Source organism: Zingiber officinale, chromosome 1A (genome assembly GCF_018446385.1).
Source record: "Zingiber officinale cultivar Zhangliang chromosome 1A, Zo_v1.1, whole genome shotgun sequence".
NCBI classification, from domain to species: Eukaryota; Viridiplantae; Streptophyta; class Magnoliopsida; order Zingiberales; family Zingiberaceae; genus Zingiber; species Zingiber officinale.
In genome coordinates, this window is record NC_055987.1 from 119,422,092 (window position 1) to 119,428,829 (window position 6,738).

Here is a 6,738-nt window from a genome sequence, read left to right on the forward strand (position 1 = left end):
ATTTCTTTAATTTATCAATGGATGAGATTTAGTTCGATAAATCAATAAGCCCGATAAGTTGGGAAATGATATCACTTATAGTGTGTGTTGTTGATTATAGAAGGAAACTGTGTCCTAGTGATCTAGGTTGATAATGTCCCCAAGAGGAGCTCATAAGGATTGTCATGTTAAACCCTGCAGGTGGACTTAGTCCGATACGACAAAGGTTGAGTGGTACTACTCTTGGACTAAGATATTAATTAAGTGAGTTGTCAGTAACTCATTTAATTAGTGGGCATTCGATATCTTAAACACAGGGAGACTAACACACTCATAATAAGAAGGAGCCCAAAATGTAATTTGGGATTGGTGCGGTAGTTCAATAATAGTTCTTTAGTGGAATGAATTATTATTGATGGAATTAAGTTGTATATTCGGGGCGAACATGGGAAGCTTAATTTCATTGGGAGACCAAAACCAATTCCTCCTCTCGGTCCCTATCGTAGCCTCTTGTATATAGAGATTTATACTCACCACATACCCACCTTCTTACTCACTCTTTGGTGACCGACCAAGCTAGCTTGGAACCCAAGCTAGGGTCGGTCAAGACCCAAAGGTTGAGCCAAGTTAATTGGTCGGCCATATTAAAAGGGAATTTATTTTTAATTAAAATTATTTCTTATGTGGATATCATGGTTTTAAAAGAGAGTTTAAAATTTAAATCTTTCCTTTTATAACTTTCTACAAAAGATTAAGAAAAGATTTGAAATCTTTCCTTATTTGTAGATTGAAAGGTAGATTTTAATTTTGAGAAAACTTCCCTTTTTAACTATGTTCATGATTTAAAAGAGAGCTTAAAAATTAAATATTCTCTTTTATAAGTTTCTACAAAAGATTAAGAAAAGATTTGATATCTTTCCTTATTTGTAGATTAAAAGAGATTTTAATTTTTCGAGATAACTTTCTTTTTATCCACATGTTTAAAAGAAAGATTTTAATTTATAAAATTTCCTTTTTACAGACCACCATGAAGGGAAAAATTATTGGAGAATTTTTTTATAAATTTCCGGAGATAAATTAGGAAGTTTTAATTAATTAAAACTCTCCTTGTTTTGTTTTTAAAGTGGTCGGCCATTGTAAATTGAGAAGAGAAAATTGTTTTTAATTAAATAAATTTTCCTTTTCATGGAAAAAGAATTAAGGAAGTTTTTATTTAAATTTCCTTATTTGCCAAGACCAAGGATTATAAAAGAGGGGGTAGAGGTGCCTTTATGAGTGAACGACTTTATTCTTTTCTTCCTCTCTTTTTTTCCTTAGTGTGGCTGGCCCTAGGGTCTCCTCTTCTCCTTCTTTTCTCTTCCTCCTTTGTGGTCGGCGGCATCAACACAAGAGCTTTCCATGGTAACCGGTTCTAGCTAGGAGAAGAAGGAGAGAAAGAAGGCTTTGTTTCTAGCATCCCTTGGAGCTTGGTGGTGGTGGTCGGACCTTTACTTCTCATGGAGAATTAATGGTGGCCGAATCTAGCTTGGAGAAGAAGGATCTTGGTGGTTCTCGTCTCGGAAGATCGTTTCCCACACAACGTCCTAGATAAGAAGAGGAATACGGTAGAAGATCAAGAGGTTATTTTGCTTACAAAGAAAGGTATAACTAGTAATTATTTTTCGCATCATACTAGTTATTTATGGAAATACCAAACACAAGAGACATATGATTCTAGAGTTTTCAAAATGTTTTTGTTTCGAGTTTGTGTTTTCTTCTTTTTCGAATTTGTGATTCAATTGTTCTTTTTTGTTAACCTAGAGTTATTTAAGGAAATAAATATTAGTTTTCCTTAAAAGGCTTTGCCTAGGCGGTGGTGGTTGCTCCCATATCCAAGATGGTCATGTGCCTCGCCATGCAGTCCTGGAAGCTAATTTTGGAAATTAATATTTATGGAATTAATAACTTAGGTAGATTTGAATCAATGGTGCTAAGTTCTACTTGCGATTCAAATCTAAACCATTAAGAACGGATAAGTTAAATTTGGAATCAATAATGTTAAGTTTCGTCTGCGATTCCTAATTTAACTTCTAAATAACACAATAGGTTATTTAAGGAAAGGTTCGACACTTGTACAAAAAAATTTTGTACAGTGGAACCGGTACGATTTTCTTAGGACTAACCAACAATTGGTATCAGAGCTAGGGTTTGCCTCTGTGTGTTTGGTTTTCAAATTAGTTTATGCACATGTCATACATAATTTAGGCAGGATAATAGTAAGATGTGCTAACTTTGTGATTGCAGGCTCCAACTATTATGGCTTATAGATGTTGTGTGTGATTGGACCCTTGGACATGTCAAGGGCATTATTTTTGTGTGTGCATGATTGTATGTAACTAATACAGCAGGAGCTGTATTAGCCTTAGGATTTTAGAATTTTATTTTCGATCTAGATTACATGTACATTCCTTCGTGGAATATAGGATCGATATATGTAAAATTCTATTTTTGTTGCGGATCGGATTCTTGTGAGGCGTGGTACTTTTGGAGCACCAGAGGCGCAGCGGAATAAGAAGCAAGATGGATGCGACAACTCGACCCGATGACGGTGGCTAAAGATGGCAGCAACTAGGGTTGGAGCACATGGAGGACAGTAACAGGAAAAGGCCATAATAGTTGGAAAATAATTTCCATATTTATTGCTTTATTTACTGTGATGTGTGTGTATGCATGTGATGTATGCTAGGATAACTTAAAATTCCTCACTTTAAATAACTAAGTGGGAGAGGGATTTATTTTAATATTCCACGGTCTCCATTATTGGTTTGTAAGTGATGCAAACAAACTTGCGCGTTGGCTCTGAGTGCCTTCCTCCATATCGGATGAGTTTATTTGTGGATCACTAGATCAAACTTCCATTTAGGATGACTATAGGAAATTAATTAAGAGCGTGTGATCTTCCCCATCGGAAGGGGTATAATCTTATTAATGGACTTAGTGTCAAGTAATGGTATACACTTAGACACGTCTAATAGTATCCTCCCCATCGGAGTCACTGCTATTATTTGTATGACCGAAGAAAATCAACTATTAATTTGTCATAAAGATAGGTTGACAAGATAATAAAATTAAAACTCCCTCTTACAAATGTTGAGATTTTGTATACGTCCACACTATCGCGGCATACAAAAATTCATGATGTATGAGGTAATTTTATTTGTCAGTTTGACAAGGAAATAAAATTAATGGGAAAACCCCCTCTAACAAATGTTTGGTTTTGTATACGTTCACACTATCGTGGCATACAAAATTCACAGTGTTTGAAGTAATTTTATTTGTCATAAAGACTTATTGACAAGATAATTAATGGATAAAACCCTCCTCTTACAAATGTTCAATTTTGTATACGTCCACACTATCGTGGCGTGCAAAATTCACGGTATTTGAGGTGTTGGTGAATTTAAATAATATTGTTTAAGGAATCAATGTTATTTTAAATTCAAAAGTTTTGACCAAATATTTGATCAAAGATAGATCAACTATTAATTTTATTCGTCATAAAGTAAAGTTGACGAGATAATAAAATTAATGGATAAAATCTCCTTTTTGATTTTGTATACGTCCACACTATCGTGACATACAAAATTCATGGGGATTTTAAGGTGTTGGTCTTGACCAAATATTTTTTTGATTCTTAGGATTTAAAATGTTTGTCAATCCCCTAGCTGTTATACTATAGAAAAGACTTAGTAGTCCCAATTATAATGATTGAAAATAGGACTTGGACATTTAGGTAGACTGCCCTCTTAAAACTAAGAACAAAATAGGTGTATTTCATTCATTAGTTAATACATGATTAGTGGTGTTATCTACCGGTACCTGGTGTGTAGATACGGGAGCCACTGATTTATGAAATTCATTGCAGAGGTTCCAGGAAACTCGATAACTATATGAAGGAGAAATCACCGTCTACGTGGGCACTACTGCAAAAGTAGCAGCTATTGCAGTGGGAGATGTTTATCCTATAATAGGAATAAAAATGATTTTTGAGAAATTGTCTATATATACCAAGTTTAGAAAGAATTCGATTCTGGTTTCTAAACTATCAAAGAATAGATATTCTATCTATTTTGATAACAAACTTGTTATCAAGAAAAATAGGAAAATTATCTGTTCTGGTACATTGGTTGACAATTTATAAATCCAATAACTCACACAATGCAATAAATGAAAATTAATAACACATCTTCTAACTATTAAGAGAAAGCAACCTTCAGAAATGAACCAATTATATCTTTGGCATCAAAGGCTAGGTTATTTTAACTTAAGTAGGATTCATTGGTAGCTGATGAACTTTTGGGTTCATTGGTAGTGGAAATCTTTCCAACCTGAGAGTCTTACTTGGAAGGAAAAATAACCGAGAAGCTTTTAAGTCTAAGGGGTATGGAGCCAAAGATATAATGGAATTGGTTCATTCTGATTTGTGTGGTCCTATGACTATCCAGACAAGAGGTAGTTTCGAATATTTCGTCTATTTTATAGACAATTATTCGAGACACAGATAGATTTACTTGATGCATCGCAAGTCTAAGTGCTCTGATTAGTTCAAAGAATACGAGGCTGATGCGGAGAAATGTCAAAGTAAAAATATCGAGACACTACGGTGAGATCGTAGTAGCAAATACCTCTTGGGAGAATTTAGGAGTCACTTATCAGAAGTAGGGATTCAATCCCAACTAACTGCACTTGGTACATCCCAACAGAATGGTGTAGTAGAAAGAAGGTATAAGGCTCTTATGGAATAATTAGATCGATGATGAGTTATTTAGAAAATTACCAAATTCACTTTAAGGATATACATTGGAAACGGAAGTGAACATAGTACCTTCTAAGTCAAAACTCTCTACTCCCACAGAATTGCAGAATGGGCGTAAGCCTAGTCTGAAGCATATTCGGATTTGGGTGGTCTAGCACGTGAGAGACACTGAAAAATTTGACATGAGTTCACTTGTTTGTGAGTTATCCTAGAAAAATGAAAAGAGGTTTGTAGTCCTTAAAATCGGAAGGACATTGTTGGTACCAATGCTCGATTTTAGAAAAGGACTATACTATAAACCACAAGCCCATGAGTAAAAATTGTTCTTAAGGAAATTAAAGGACACGTCTAATCTAGTACCAACTGTACAAGATGAAATATCACAAGAAACTGCAACACGTATCACAAATGATACACAATTGCAGATAGTGTCTCGTCGTAGTGGGAGGGTTGTTAGGCAACCTAAAAGATTCATGTTTTGGGAGTCTTTGGACTCGATCCCTGGTGGACATGAACCTAATCTCCGGACATATGACGAAGCACTCCAAGATAAAGATGTAGCATCTTTGCAAAGAATACAGAATTAGAATATATGTATTCTAATAGAATTTGGAAGCTTATAAAATCACCAAATGGTGTAAAAGCCATTGGGTGAAAATTATTCCATAATAGGAAGGTAGAAACTTTCAAAGCAAGGCTTGTTGGAAAAGGAAACCTTTTTACCGGTAGTCATGCTTAAGTTTACCCGAATTCTTTTATCTATGAGATTTAGCAAGTGGATGTCAAGATAGCTTTCCTTAATGGAAGTCTTGAAGAAAACATCCATATAAAGCAACCAAAAGGGTTCATTGCAAAGAACAAAGAAGCATCTTGTGTGCAAGCTCAATCAGTCTATGGATTGAAGCAAAGCTTCAAGGTCTTGGAAAATATGGTTTAATGAAGTAATCCAGACCTTTGGATTTATTTAATAACCGAATGAGTCTTGTGTATACAAAGAGTGTGATGGAAACGTGGTGGTATTTCTTGTACTATACGTAGATAACATTTTTGGTAGTTGGAAACAATATCAAAGTGTTGTCATAAGTAAGGGTATGGTTGCCCAAACAATTTGATATGAAGGACTTGGGAGAATGCATATATTCTTGGGATCAAAGGGATCACAAGAAAAGAATATATTTTACTTATCCCAAGCTTCATATATCGAAACAATCTTAGCTCGTTTTAGCATGCAGAACTCCAAGAAAGGTTTCTTACCTTTTAGGCATGGAGTAGCTTTATCTAAAGAGATGTCTCAAAAGACATCAAAGGAAATAAAGGACATGAAGGAAGTTCCTTATGCTTCGGCTGTAGGAAGTCTAATGTATGCAATACTGTGTACGAGACTGGATATTTGTTTTGCCGTGGGCATGGTTAGCAGATATCAAAGTAACTCTGGACAAGGATATTTGTCTGCGGTAAAGCATATATTGAAGTACCTTTGAGGCACTAGAGATTATATGCTAGCTTACAAGGCAGATAATTTGGTCCCTATGGGTTACATGGATTTTAACATCCAATCGGAAAGGGACAATAGTAAGTCAACCTCGGGGTTTTGTATTTACTTTAGGAGGTAAAGTCATAACTATGGAAGAGTGATAAGCATAGGTGCTTTTTCGGACTCCACCATAGAAGCTGAGTATATGGCAACCTCTAAGGTAGCCATAGAAGCTGTATGACTCAGATACTTCAAGATAGACTTAGATATGATTTCTGGTTTACCTAAAATAATTTGGTGCAGTAGCAAACTCGAAGAAACCATAAGTCCATAAGGCAAGTAAACACAATAGAGCGCAAGTACCACCCAATACGAGAAATCGTATAAACGAGGAGAAGTTGTTGCCGCCTAGATTGCATCAGATGATGACCTATAGATCTTTTCACTAAGGCCCTTAAGACAAGAGCTTTTGATCGGCATGTTGAAGGGT